This window comes from Euprymna scolopes, chromosome 29 (genome assembly GCF_053919585.1).
Source record: "Euprymna scolopes isolate OS-2025 chromosome 29, ASM5391958v1, whole genome shotgun sequence".
Taxonomy (NCBI): domain Eukaryota; kingdom Metazoa; phylum Mollusca; class Cephalopoda; order Sepiida; family Sepiolidae; genus Euprymna; species Euprymna scolopes.
This window is the reverse complement of record NC_136510.1, coordinates 29,826,991-29,842,892: the sequence shown is the minus strand read 5'-3', so window position 1 is coordinate 29,842,892 and position 15,902 is coordinate 29,826,991. Positions and strand designations below refer to the sequence as shown.

Sequence of the window (15,902 nt, the reverse complement as noted above, 5' to 3'; positions counted from 1 at the left end):
TGAGTCTGCAGATGTATATATACTACAGTGTTGTGAGACCGAAACTTACCTGCATCATGGACTCTTCCAGTATTATATTATGATGTGAGATAACACTCTCAAGGGTCAGTGTTGTAATACCATAGAATCAGCAGGAGTACTATTAATGTACAGTGTATACAACTACCTATATTCGACACCACCACATAGGAAGCTCTGCTTACTCTTTATCCTATCTTTGTAACCTTTTTGGTCAATATATCTTTCTTACACCTAATCTGTGTTTTCCTTCTGTGTTCCAAAGTTGGGTCCACATTATATAGAAATGGGATTGAGTTCAGGTCTTTTAATCACGCCTCTCACCCTTGTCCTAGCAAGAAAAGAAATATGACTTCTTGACATGGTGCTCAAAGTTTGACTCTTTATAGATCATGGGAAAATTTTTTTTGAAGTACAGGTTCCCATGCAAACTGTGTTCTTATCAAACAATGAATATATCACTTTGCAACTAAGAGCCCGTCATGATGATGATGATGATGATGATGCAACTAAGAACATACAAACATGAGAAGATGCAAGTGCAAAAAAAAAAAAAAAAATTGAATTATGTAACTTACAGACACTCATTGGAAGTGTACAGGACATACTAGAATCTCCATAGCTTCAATCTCTGGTCCACCCCCCTCACCAATCTTTTACAATAAACACCCGTCTAGCTGAAACCACTGTCATTAATTTTCCCCACTCTTTATCTGTGCCTAAATCCAAACATAGATTCCATGAACAAAGCTTCTTTTTTAGAAGTGCACGCCTGTGGAACTCTCTTCTGTTTGCCTGTTTTGCACCTGACTACAACTTGGATGTCTTCAAGTCCAACATTAACAAATTCCTGATGAACCGCCCCCTTATGATACTATCCCATTAATTACTGTACACGCAATAACCATTATCCCCGAGTGGCTTCCAGGCCTTAATAAGTGGTAATCTCCATGTAAAAAAAAAAAAAAAAAAAAAAAAACTAGAACCTCCGGAAGGTAATTGCCATTTAAATTACAGATAAAGCCACAAGCTGTTATCAATGAGAGCTCAATAGAAAACGGCTGTTGCAATAACACAATGTGGTTTGCAATAGTGATCGAAAGGAGCAAAATGTATTGGAAATTTGGGGAGACTCTGGAAGCACTACTTGTTATTACCAGTGAGCGATCAGTGATAATAACTTGTGTTAGAAACCTTTAATTTTTATCCACAGAAGTAGATCAGTGAAATTATTCACCACTTGATTCTCCCAAACCCCGAATAGGCACAATAGTCACCCAAGGTGGGTTGAACTAACTTCCTCGAAAGGAGGAAGTTTCATGGGCATATGAAATTCACAAGCAATCCTCAGTCGCATGGATACATTAATGATTCGTATTAACAATCAATATCAAATCATAGTCTTCTGGAGGTTGAAGGTGATAATAACTGAGAATAATATAATAATTAACACTTCTAAACTTGTCATGGCTGGCAGAATGAGAACAATCTACCCCATATATATAAATAAATAAAAAGTTTAGATTGAAATTTCATCCCAGTTCCCGAGTTCAACATAAAGATTCTCAAGTTCAACTGGAAGGTTCCCAAGTTTGAAAACATTCCCTTAAGAAGACCAAAGACTATATCAGCCGAAACCTTGTGAATATAGCAATAAAGTTCACGAGGAATTGCTTCATTACCAATTTCGATTGAACTGCAAGAGGGACACTTTTTTCGATCAGGATCCATTTTTTGAGCAATTGCTCTTGACATATCAAAGGCTTTATATAGGGTATGGCATAAAGGTTAACTTCACAAGATTTCCAGCTACAGAATGGTTGGAAATGTCCTCTCAAAAAAAAAAAAGAAAGATCTCTGGATTTTGAAATTGACTTCCAATAGATGTAGCAAATATGCCAACAATGCAGCAATTGAAAGTGAAATTGGACAGATGCTTGACCATTGTATCACCTTCTGTGTGAATTTCTACCACCCTATCCCTACATGGCAACTGAAACATGATTGGTTTATATTTTACCAAATTAATGGAATTGGAAATTGACTTGAAAATGAGAATAGCAGCCAGAATAATCCAAACGATTCAACTTTGCAATCACCATCTAAAAAATTTGGAAATATCTTTATTTGTGTACTATACAATTAAGCATGGCAATAAGTGTGTATATTCTAACCATTTTATAAGTTTACAATATTTAATTTTAATTTTTAAACTTTTCTGATATTTAAAAAAAAAAATTATTGTATAATAAGGGGGGGGGGAGAAGAGATTTATTACTGTTATTTCAAACCCAAATCTTGTCAATTCGTTAAAAGTGGTTGTAAATTTCAGGAGAATAAAAAGAAGTGCACCATCTTCTGGCCTATACATTAATATTTATCTAATATGTTATCATTTATTTGAATGAATTAATCTAGTTACTGTGTTGGCGTTTGTGGCATGACCTCTGTAAGAAACAGCCGTGTTCATTAAAAAATGACGTCATGCATGTGGTAAGCAGGCAAGATCTGTTGAACAAACTGACGGTAATGAATGAGCGCTTTTAAAGAAATGTATTTAAAAAGAGAACAATAACGAACACAATTTATACTGTAACTGAGCTTTATATAATAGACCAGCTTGGGTGCCCGGCGTTGCCTGGGTGTCTGGAGGTGTGCATTGAGCAAAAAAAAAAAAAAAAAAAAAATGTGGTAGTAGTCAGACAGGTTCGAACCCATACCGCGAAGGAAGAAAAGAACATGAAAAAAAAAAGGTGACGTCTTTGCTGTTGCGTCCATTGCCAAACCGAAAGTGATGAAAGTTTAAATTAAGGCTAGTCAATCAAAAAGGGGAGATGACTTTCGAAAATATTGGCGAAAAAAAGCGACTCCTCCTTGTAGAAAAGTGCCCAGTTGAGGATGAAGGAATGAATGTTTTTTACCAATTTTTCGATATTTGTTGTCCGAAGAGTCAAGCTTCAAAACAATACTGATCTTGTGAAAATCCGTCGCCTCTGTCGAAAGTTTTCGGCAGACATACATACATGATGATTGCAACGTCTCTCTCTTTTTGCAACGTCTTGTCAGACGAGTGCAACTCCCTCAGACACTTAATGTCCATGAGCCCAAAAATGACTTTTTTTTTCTTAGTCCTACTGGTTATTCACATGCTCAAGCAGGCATGATACTGAAGACGGTCATTGAGATCAATTATTACATGCTTCCAGCATTTCAAGCCTCCATGCGTCACAACTTTTCCATTGCCACAGGACCATTTTTATAGACAAATGCCTGAGGGAGTATCTATACACAGGTGATGTTACAGAGTCTTAGGTTTGTACGACAGCTAAGTCTCTCTCTTGATTCAAAATGTTGAGATCCAGCAACAAGCAAGAGCAAGATAGCCAGCAACAAGTTAAACTGCAGACCAGCTTAATGCGGGTACTGGTCTCCCGCTTTATGGTTTTTTAAATCAGAGATTTGTTTCTCCTAGAAAGGTTGCCTTCACCACGGCTTACGGGAACCCTCTCCATCCCAACACACAAACACACAATTGTGCTAATTGGCCGTTGACCCCAAAAAAGGGTTCATTCGCCCTTTGGAAGGTCTTGTTTTTAATCGTTCAGGGAGACTAGCCACCCTCCTCACCAAACAAGTCTGGTGGGGGAACCAGTTTAGTCGCTGGTGACCCAACCATGAGGCAGGTAGTACTGGGTTACATGGTACCAGTAGCATATGACATGACCTGACACTGACATACATACATACATACATACATACATTTAAACAGACAGGTGAGATTTATATAATAGACTAGCCTGGGTGTCCGGCATTGCCCGGGTGTTTGGAAGTGTGTGTTGAGCAAAAAAAATAAAAATTGGTAGTAGGCTGGCAGGCTCGAACCCGTACCACGAAGGGAGAAAAGAACATAAAAAAAAACGTGATGTCTATGCTGTTGCGTTCATCACAAAACCGGAAGTGATAAATGTCAAAATTAAGGCTAGTCAATCGAAAAAAGTGGATGACTTTTGAAAATATCTGTGAAAAAGCGCCTCCTCCTTATAGAAAACTGCCCCGTTGAGGGTGAAGGAATTAATGTTTTCAGCCAATTTTTCAATATTTGTCGTCAGAAAGTTCAAGGTTTAAAACGATACTGGTTTTATCACGTTCCGACGCATCTGTCAAAAGTTTTAGGCATACATAATACATACATACATACATACATACATACATACATACATACATTTAAACAGACAGGTGAGATTTATATTATAGATTAATTAAAAAGAACAAAGACAAGAATTAATTTAAAAAGAAAAGTTGTGTTTCTGTGCTAAAAGTAAATAAACATTGCGTTGCCTGATGGATTTTAAAGACTAAAATTTGTTTCTTACTTTAATTGTGAAAACCATTTTTTAAAAAATATATTTATATACAAAGTCAAGCGATGCCGATATATCAACAAAACCAGCAGTATCCTTTTAAAATAGCAAACAATTACTAGATCAAAGATTAAATAATTTGAGAGAGTCTACTGTTAGTGTGTATCTGTTCTTTTCGAAACATCTTGTTCATCTGCTTAGGCATGACTTATTACCATGACGTCAGCAGATAAACGAGACTTCTTGGACAGGCCTACTTTACGGAGGTCTTGGTTTGACACAATCCCTTGGAGAGATTCATGTCGTTTAATAAAGTCATAAACAAATCATACACAACTTTTTCTGTGTCAGAATCTATCTATATAACTTATTGTTGATTAGTTTTTGACTATGAACTAGCATTTTTTTTTTTTTTTTAGTTCCTTAGATCAACTGGCTTCATTCCATGTCTGGAGCAATTTTTGGTAAAAAAAAATAAGCAAATAATTTACCAACAGCTCTGACGTCAGGAGATAAACGCGAATTATTGGACAGGCCTGCTTTATCGAGGTCATAGTTTATAGACGAGTTATCTCCCTTAGACTCCCAAGAGTAAAATACGAGAATTGATAAAAGAAAAGAAGAAAAGAAAATGCTACGAAACTAAGACGGAAGCTGCTAGCTCCGAATTTCCTTATATGGTAGTAGTTTATAATTCAATATGGCGTGGGTATACCGTTAGAATTGGTAAGTGTCACTTTATTCTTCGTTATTTATCTTGTGGGGCGCTAAATAAATATTTTATTTTCACCGCATGGTCTGTATGAATCCTTTCCGGATGTGATTAGCCCGGCTCGGTCCTTGTCCGGTTCTTAATTTTGCTTTTAAATGGCTTGAGTATTATTTTTTCTTCTTCCCTTGTGTTCTCTTCTCTCTTTCTTATTTTATTATGTTATCTGACAGGAGCGACTTTTTTTTTTTTTTTATTAAAGCGGTCGATCGAGACTTTGAAAAATAGAAATGTCGATTATATAATTAATAGAACAATATGATTAAAGTAAATATCGATTTTTTTTTTTTTTTAACATTATTTGAGAGTTTTGTTTGTTAGACCTTTAAACGAGTTGAATGATTCGAACAAAAACAACCAAACAGAAAATAAATCTAATTGAATAAGAAATAAAAAAAAAAAAAAAGTGTGTGTGTATAAATGTATGGATGGACATTTGAGATATATTTTTCTTTCGAATTCGCATATTTATTCCTTCTTTATTCAAATTATAATAATTTTAACCTTTATGGTGTTATTATTATACGATGTTTTAATTTAAAACATGGAAAATAATTTTACTCTCGTCTTTTGCCAAATATTTTGACATGGTTCCATCTTTTAAAATCCCAGGAACAACAAATTTTCCTATGGACATTGCTTTTTGCCCTTATATCCCCCCCCCTTTTTTTTTTTACTTCATTGCCCTTCCCCCTTTCTGTTTGTTTATTTTTTTGTATATTTTTCATACCTGCCGGAGTTGCCCGGGAGTCATACTTTCATTTTTGTTTCTTAATTATGCCATTTATTTATTTTATTAAAAAAAAAATCTTTTATGCTTCTACAGTTTATGGACTGTGCTATTTTATTTATTTGGGGTTTCCAGATTAAATTACAATTTTTACGGTGTCTTACTTTGTTAGGTGAAAGTATAGAATAGTTCAAGTCCTCCCACTCTCCTAATGTTAAGAATGTATTTTTAAACAATAGCGTTATTTCAGCATGGTCCGTAAACTGCACATGGACACTTTATATATTTTTAACCCTATACTACGTTTCAGTAGATTGGTTCAAATAAATATTGAAAGTTAATTATTTACGGTAATTTTTCGGTATTATTATACAAACACCGTGACAGGGTTAGGGTTTAGGGTTGGGGTTAGGGTTAGGGTTAGGGGTTAGGGGTAGGGGTAATTCGCTGTCACGGTGTTTGTATAGTTTTACCAATTTTTCTTGGTTAATTGAATCAAATGGTTGTAAAAGTATAATTGTTTATGCACTTATGTTACCGTGCTACTTAATAGTATTTTCAAGTTTCACGATGATATCTTTTAAGTTGTTAGAAGTACAGAGTAGTTAAAAAAAAAAAAAAAAAAGAAGCCCTCTCCATGTTAAGCAATAAGCATGGCTTTCAAAATAATAGCGTTATTTCAGCACGAAGTGTACACTGTACCACCACCAGTGTACCAGTACTACAAGTACCCTATAATTTTATAAAGATAACTTTTTGCTTACTATTTATGAAATAACTAAACGTTTATTTTAATGAATTTGCTCAGCTTTTTTTTTTTTTAAGCCAGTCCAAATGATTTTGTTTTCTGCAATTTAAATGCTTTCATATTCCTTTCCATCTTTGGAGGGATGCGAAGAAATTCTTCCCTTTCAACTATTAACAAAATTATTAAAATAGCTGACCTGTTTACGAAGAAACCGAAATCCATTTTGGCGGATTTAATTTTGCATATTTTTTTAAAATCGTATTTCCAAGTTTAAAGTTTTGTCTTTTTTATTCAATTGTAAGGTTAAAGTATAGAATAGTTACAAAACACCCTCCCCATGTTAAGAACGGCTTTTTAAATAACGTTCAGCACGGATCAATAAGTGCACTAGTACCGCAATTCTTGTTGCTTATTTAGAATTGCACTTAAAATACAGAAAAATCTTTAATGTACAATACTCGTTTTGGAACGAAGATGTCATATTCGAAAAATCACGCCAATTTTTTTTTTTTTTTTTTTTTAACTAAAAAAATAAAAAATGTACAATTTTTAGCAATTCTAACACCAAATTCATTATAAGGTTGGTTTTAACCTTGGTATTTCAAATTGAGTTGTCCCTCCCTTAATTATGCTGAATCAAAAAGCATGGCCGACCAAGAATCACGACGTCTCGCTTAGTCATAAAATTTGATTTTCTTAGTTTGAAAACTACTTTATTAATTTACGTGAGTTTTGGAATGTGACATCTTCGTTCCGTAACGAATAGGTTATTTATTTATTTTAAATACGTGTACTTCTCAATAAACCTAAAATTCTTTTAGGGTTTTAAATCTTTTATACTATTGCCGTTTTGATTTCCATATTCGATTAATATAAAAAGTGAAAGTCGCGTAGAGGCGAGAAAAGCACACACACGAAGTTGTCACACAATTGTTAATACAGAAATCTTCGTATTATGTTTTGTGTAACTGGTTTCTCTTTCTAATTCTTTGAACTTTCGTTTTTAAGTATTTAAACGATAACATTCTTTCTCTCAATTTAATTTTTTTAAATTAATATTGGCGGACCTGAACGAGAATCAGCCCCCTCCTCTAATTTTTATAGTATGTTTAAATATGTATCATTTTTGAGGTTATGGTGTTTATTCCGAAAGACGTTCTTGACATGGGAGTTTGAGGGTGTTTATACTATGCTGGGACCCAGCATTGCTGGGTTAGGTCGTAAAAATACCAACTGCAGAATACCCGTTAAAATTATGGGGGGGGGGGTGATTCTCGTTCAGTTCAGTCTTCCTCGGTTTCTTGTGTACATTTCTTTTATAAATTTGTTTCATTATAAATGTCTCCGAGACATTTTGCATTTAAACGTTTTTGAAATACGGTTTATTTACACACACACACACACACACACACACACACACATATTTATAAAATAAGAATTACAGTCAAGTTTACCAAGATGGCAAAACTAAAGTAAATTATAAATATTAAAGAATTAATATTTATAAAGTAATCTCAACCAGATGTAAAAACTCGATAAAACCAAATAGGAGATAGAGCTTATAATAAGAAATATATATAAATTGGAAGTAGCAGTGTTTAGTGCCGGGTTCGAGTTCTGTCGGAGTTTATGCATTACTGGTGATATTGAATTTTCTTGCTCGCACGCCTGTATTCCGATTTCATGACCGTGGACTGGACCGCCATCAATAGACTTTGACTGCCTTTCATACATCAAACGGTCATAAAAACTTTGCCTATAACCTTTTTTTTTTTTTTTTTCCGAGTTAGTCACCACTTATCAAGGCCAGAGGGCCACTCCAGGATAAGGATTAATGAATGTACGGTGGTCACCAGGATAACGGCGTAGTAATCGTTAATGGTGGAAATTGGGTGAAAGTTGATTATTTAAGGGACGGCTCAACAAGAACTTGTTTACATTGAACTTAAAGACTACCATATTGTGATAAGCTGTAAAAAAGCAGGCCAGCCCGCCAGCGGAAGAGAATTTTAGAGAAAATTTTAAGTTATTCCGGTATTTTTTTTTTTTTTTTTTTTTTTTTTTTTTTAAGGACCTGCCCCACCGTAGTATAAACGCCCCCACCCCATATTAAGAACGGCTTTCGGAATATCCTTCAACCTCCCCATGTTAAGAACAGCTTTCGAGGTTTTTTTTGGGGGGGGGGTTATTCCGAAAGCTGTTCTTAACATGGGGAGGTTGGGATGTTAATACGTTGGGGCACGTCGTAAAAATTTACCAAAAATTCAAATAAAACTATTTTAAAAAAAATTTAGTGTGCCATCAATTATCTCTACTTGAAACCGTCTAAATTAAACTAAATTAAGACGTTATGACCGTTTAAAAGATAGTCCACTGGTGGCGACCCACAACCACGAATTCGGAATAAAGCCATGTGAGCAAAAGAAAATTCAATATCGATGTAATGATGCATCACTAAAAATGTCCCTCCTTAAGCTGTGAATTATATTACAGAACTTAGTGTAACTAGTTTAGAAGAAAGCATCAATATGTCTCGGCTTATCTGGGCATTTTTTTTTTTTTTTTACAGTCGTCCTCCTCCTGCATCTCTTCTCGCTCTGTCTCAGGGGAGTTTGCGGTAATGTCCAAGATCAGTGCTCGGAAAAATCAAGCTACCAGAAGTGGATCCGGAACGGAGTCAAGACACGAAGAACGAAACCACATATTTATTAACTAAAAAAAATACTTTAGTTTTAACAAGTCTTGTGTGATCATGAAACCAGAAAATTACTTTAAAAAAAAAGACACAAACAAAAAAACAAAACAAAAAGACACACTTGTATTATCAAATAATAAAACATTGGTATTCAAAAAAATTAGTTTTAACACTTGTTTTACGACGAAAACAAATATTAAAGAGACTTCATAATAATTATATTAAATAAAACTTTATAATTAAATTTTTAAAAATAAAATTTGTTTTATTTGATAATACAAGTTTGTTTTTTTTATAACTCAAGAGTTTTAAAACAATTTAAAAAAATATATGGTTTTATTTTTCGTGTCGTGACTCCGTTCCGTTCTATAATCAACCGTATCCACTTCAGGTAGCTTGAGTTCTTTTTTTTTTTTTTTTTCTCTCTCTCTCTCTCTCTCTCTCTCTCTCTCCCCTCCCCTCGAACACTGATCTTGGACATTACCAGTTGTGTTTGGAATTGCGCAACTCTTTCTTCACTGGACTTCCCGCGCATAACTTTTACATAACCATTGTCTCTCTAAACGGAAAATAATCCTTTCTCTTCTCTCTCTTTAAGTAGCGTCGTATATATTAGCTGTTAATTTTATTGTTAGACTACAAAATAATTTACCACGCCTGGGCTTAAAGATTTCGAAAGTCTCCTAACTTCTACACGAAGGAGAAGTTAGACACGAGATCGGTTTTTAATAAGTACCCCCCCACCTTTAAAGAGCACTCGAAACTGGGGACATTAACAAAATTAAATTAAAAAAAATAAATGCCTCAATATAAGAATTTCAACACGACGCTTACTGTCCAAAAGGCTAGATATAAATTTAATTTTGGTACTTACGCAGAATACTGACAGTGTTATTTTTTCTTGGGGGGGGGGGCGATAGGATTTACAAGTTAATTTTTATGGTATCTTTTTATTAAATTGTTAAATGAAAGTACGGAACAGTTACAAAACACCCCCTTCTTTTGTAAATGTTATTTCAATGCGGCGACTACGCTTTTCCTTGCCTTTTGATAAGGAGCAAAAGCGTATCTCGAACACTTAACCTTTTTTGTTCTCGATCAGTGGGATAGAAGTCCTTCTAGACTGGGGCAATTTTTATTTCGGTACTGGTACTTTGATGGAGAATCCTGAATCGACCCCGGAAATGGCTGAAGTAGTTTACGATTTCGAAGCCGCAAATAATAAAAAATAAAAAAATAATGTAAAAAGCAGACGACACGACGGGTTAGGTTTACGAACTTTTTTAACTTCCCCTAAAATAAAATTGAAAAAAGAAAAAAAAAAAAAGTGGCATACAAACGAATCACTCCCCTAACATTTTTATAGTATGTAGTATAGCTTTTGAGGTTGGGAGTGGTTATTCCGAAAGCCGTTCTTAACATAGGGGGGTTGGGAGTGTTTATACTACGCTGGGTTAGGTCGTAAAAAAATACCAACTGCAGAATAACGGCTAAAATTATGGGGGGGGGGTGATTCTTGTTCGGGTCCGTCAAAAAAGCTTTAAATAAAAATATATTTTACAAATCGTCAACTGTTTCAGCTATTTCCGGGACTGATTCATGGTGAAAGTACTGAAATTTTCTGTATGCACGTTCATTATAAGTATCCTTATTTTTGTCCCAATCCAGTGACCCCCCCCTCACCCTCTTTTTTTTTAAGGGGGTATTGGAATTTCCCCATATTAAAAAAAAAAACAAACAAAAAAAAAACAACAAAAAAAAACGATCTTATGTCTAACTTTGCCCTCCTGGGGAAACAAGAAAATATGGACTACACTGGTCACTGCGAATGATGAGTTAAAATAAAAAAAATTAAGGAACTGCCAATGTCCTATATACGTTTTATGACGGTGCTGCCTGTTCGTGTTTGCAAGCCACGTGAAAATAAGTTTTATTGGATTACTTTTTTGTTGCAAATGATATAAATTTTTCATAAATTGAAAATGTCTGTAGTTTTAACATTTTATCCATTATCATTTCAAGAACTGCTACTAATTGGGCGATTTGAATATCACGACGATTACGACGTATAACTAAAACATTCGTCTGATACCCGAGAATGATTGAGACAAAGTTGTCGTCGTATACGCGTTCATTAGTTGACCATATTTACCCCCCACTCCCGCTCATCACTAGGGCTAAATGCCGGCTCGAGTGCTCCGCAAAAACTGAATACACACACACACACACACGGACGCACCTGTAGTCGGTGACGCTCAGACTTTTTCTCCTGACAGCACAAAATTAGTTTGAATTATCTGCGAAAAATATGAATACTAATTAGCAAATTAGGCACTGTCATCAAAATTATCGGGAGTTGAGTGGATCGTTGGTCATCCTCTTAAAAAAAAAAAAATTATTTACCTCGTAGAAGGCATTGCCACTTGGACGTTAGGGACTACTATGTGAGGGGTGGGGCGCTCATACATACAGGGACACTATGTAGGGAGTAAAGCAGCGAGATATCTGTTCGCATTATATTTCTGAACGTTAATACAGTCAGGGAAGCAGGAAACGAGGAGGGAATTCCAGAATCTAGCAGTTCGAGGTAAGAAACTATTAGAAACTTTTCCGGTACCTGGGGGACCTTTACATTTAAAGGGTGGGATTTTGCTGCTTGTTGGGTTAATCGGGGGTGTTTACGTTGAGGAGGGAGGTACAAGTGCAGCAAACTCGTCGGAGCACTTTCTATTAAAGTACTTGTAAAAAGCACAGAGGTGCAACATTGGGGTTAGACGTTGGTTGACAGGGCGGGACCTATTAGATTGAAGATGGGCCCATTCTAAGAGAGAGACTGGTGGTGGATAGATTTTGGCCTATTTAACGTCTAAACACTTTTTTTTTTTTAATTATTTTTTTTTTTACCATTTAACCATCACTTTCACTTCATCAGTCGCCACAATACCACATTTACTTAACTCGCTTAAAATCAGTTTAATTTACAAAAGATACAAACCATTTCATAACTACACTTTTAATCCTAACATTAAAGATCAAGTAATATTTACCCCTCTTCCCACAAATGTGGAAATCTTATGTGTGTGTGTGGGGGGGGGGGGGGATATACCCCCCCTTCCCTTAAAAAAAAGGGCAGTTTTAAAAAAATTGTTTTAAAATCTGCCATTATCGCGTCGGTGAGGCAGTAGGCACTTCAGATGGCTGACAATAAATAAATCCCTAAAAAGGAGATAATGCATGGGAGATCCTGAGACCATACTCCACTATGATCCCAGCAGGGGTAAGGTGAGGGTGTGTAACATTTTGGAAATTGCAATGTTCCCATTAATTTTCCTTCTCATGGGGAGGGGCAGAGTTAGACATAAAGTCGATTTTCAATCTAAAGAAAATCCGGCTCCCCAAAGAGAGATTGGGATTTTAAAAAGTGTAGAATGTCAAAACAGAAACTACACTTTGCTCATAGGCAAACGGCCTAGCATTCGTTTTCTTGACGATTATATTAAATCTTCGTTTTTGCTTTATTCCAAAGAACTGTAATTCATTTATTAAAAAATATTTATACAAATTTTCATTTGGTCACATTGGCATCTCAAATACTTGAGTAAATTTAAAATATTTACTTAAAAAGAAGAAAAAGAAAAAAAACAAGCCATGTTGGAAAAAGTCTGGTACTTTGCAATTTACGGACCGTGTTGAAATAATAACGTTATTATTTAGAGTCTCCTTCTTAACATGGGTGGCTGCACTGCTGTGCTTTCACTTAACAGTTTATACCGTGAAAATTGAATTTAACTTGAAAATCGTATATATAAAAAAAAAATAGAGGTACAGTCGGTAAACTGCAGAAGAAGGCTAACAGCCTTTATTGCTTGTCATTAACATTTTTATGTGATTAATATTACTTTCTCAATGGTGGGGGATTACGTTTTCAACAAGCGGATACGGATTGATGGATTTGAAGTAATTCTGCTGACTTTTTTTTCTAAACCAAACTATTGAAAAAAATAGCTGAAACATCTACATTATATAATAGCATAAGTAAATAAAGAAACATTGGCACATGTGGTGAAAGTAAATCTTTTTCTGCTGACCGGCATTCGCCGTAATAAAGTACGTTACACACGGACTCGACACGCAACTGCTAAATGCCTAACCCTGACAGTTTTTTTTTCTTCAATTAACAAATCAAATTATGTTTCCTTATTAATTTAAAAATAAGTTATAGCCATTTTTTTTTTCTTTACTATAATACTTATTAATCAAAGTGAAGCTGCGTCCATCAATCAATTTTTCCGCAAAAGTATTCAAATAAAGTTCCCATCCCCCCCTCCCTCCTGTTTTCTACTTATTAATTCTGACGCAGCTCTTTTGTTGTTGCAAATAGTAGCTACAGTGTTGGGACGTATAAATGTTCTTAGTTGAAAATATAACTTAAATAGTCTGTGGCAGACGAGAACAAATTTCCAATAATCTGTTGGTTATATCGAAGATTCCTGCTTTAAGATAACCAAATTATTTTATAACAATTCGGCTCGGTTAATAATTTAATGATAAAAGAATATTGTAATAAGTTAACGTAATTATTATGGTATTGTTTGGGCTGTTAATTGAATCAAATTGTTATGGAACCAGAACTAATGGCGGCCATTTTAAAGCTGAAATCTTCAATATAACCTTGTTTTTACATGAATTGATGAAATGTATTAAATAAGATTCGGTGGTCTATTCTTATTTCTTTGCTTCCCAGTTGTCTTTGCTTTTTTTTTTTGTGGGGAGAATCCAGCTCCCCAAAAGGGGGTCACTCTGGATTGAAGTAGAAATAAAAATTGCCAGTATGAAAAAGTTCTAGTCAAGGACAAAATATGAAATGTCATATCAGAACGCTAACAGATACTACACTTTCCTTCTAGCCAATGTAAATATTAATGAGAAATGAATAAACTCGCATTTAAAACAGTAAGATAGAAAAACTCGTTAATCGGAAAATCGTTGTAAAAGAAAAGCAAGCTTGATACAGTATCACTAGCAATAATAAAAAAGGGGACGATATAAAGGCGGGTTGGGGAGGAAGGTCACTTTATTGATTCCAATTCCAACATAACCGCCGCGAGGTTACAAAAATCACCATGGAATGCGATAAAGAAATTGTATCAAAATAACAAATCAAAGCACACACAAGTGCTGATTACTTGACGAATGCAGGCGGAAGAAACTGGCTACTTAGTGCCAGTCTTGTGTCGTGAATGAGCTGAGAGAAGAAATTGTGAATATAAAGTTCAAAATAGAAATTTCGTTTTAGTTTTGCGCTATTGCAGTTTTTTGTTTTTTTTGTTTTTTACTATTCAGTTAGTCATTATCGAAATTACGTTAACGCCATAAAACACACGCACGCACGTTTTTTCGTAGTTTTATTGATGTTGATATGGGATAGTGTGAAAATTGCCCTTTTCTTTTGCGACATAAATAATTAAACGTATTGAACAACGCACGTTGTAAAATCATTTATTTCGTATTGTTCTCTGTACAATACGAAATTTATTTGCCTCCTCTTAGTTTCTGTTTCACGACGTTTCGGCCAACTATTCCTCTGGCCTTAAACGACAACTAGAAGATGAGGATAATATTTTATTATTGAATTTGAAAATTTAAATTATACACCTGTATTAAACGGATTTAATGATAAGCCGATGTAACATCTCTTAACGAACCTACAGATTTTTTTTTCTAATGAGAGGGGTGTAAAATTTGTCTATTAAGATTTCATTTATTTTCTATTTGATTAAAATTTCAGGACAATGCCTTTTAAAATATATTTTCATCTCAAATGTGGGACAAAACTTGGATAAATACACCTGCTTATTTCTGGATCGATCACCATCCATGACGTTCCACCTATCAAAGTATATTTTGCAAACACACTCTTCTTAATGTGTCCTGCAATGCCAACCTATTCTTTATTTAGTTATTAACATGAAGAAAAAAAAGGTACTCTTTTCATCAGCTATTACGAAATTTGACAAAAGGGATCATAAAACCTAGTCTTGCATTTACTCCATATGTCTTTTTGCTACGGGACACCATTAAATCCATCCTCCTCCTCCGAGCACCTGCTACTAAGGCGTATGTGTTATTGGGATTATTCGGACTGCTATTCCCCTCTTGGTTATTATATATTCAACGTTTCAGCCGATGTAACTTCCGATCATCAGGTACATCTTTTCGAACTCTGGAATCTTGAGACTTATTAGCTTAAATGGTTAAATGCGTTGTTTTGGAATCTGTTCAAAGTAACAATCGTCCGAAGGTTGAAATCCCAGTCGTTGTTACATATCTACTTCTGCAGTTTATAGACCGTGCTGTTTTTCGGTATCTTTTTTTCTTAGTAAATTGTTAGGTGAAAGTAAATACCTAACCCCCATCCTATCCCAAAATGGGTTTCTATATGTCATTATTTCAGCACGGCCCGTAAATTGCAGAAGAATCCAGACGGTAATAACTAAGAATAATAGGTAATAACGCTTCTATCCGACCATGACTGACAGAACGAGAACGATCTATCCCAGTAGATTAAATAAATGTTTAAG

The 15,902-nt window shown here is 34.9% G+C and overlaps 1 protein-coding gene across 50 annotated transcripts in view; it reads left to right on the top strand.

The window, feature by feature from the left end:
- Window positions 1–4,991: 4,991 nt before the first annotated feature.
- Window positions 4,992–15,902, top strand: part of LOC145252565 (rho GTPase-activating protein 190-like) — a 793,870-nt gene continuing 782,959 nt past the window's right edge. For 25 of the 50 annotated variants that reach the window (XM_080112152.1, XM_080112143.1, XM_080112148.1 and 22 more), the window contains exon 1: window positions 4,992–5,105. The gene's annotated coding sequence lies outside the window, so the exon portion shown is untranslated. The remainder of the gene's footprint in view (window positions 5,106–15,902) is intronic. The other 25 variants (XM_080112179.1, XM_080112182.1, XM_080112185.1 and 22 more) reach the window with 1 other exon arrangement.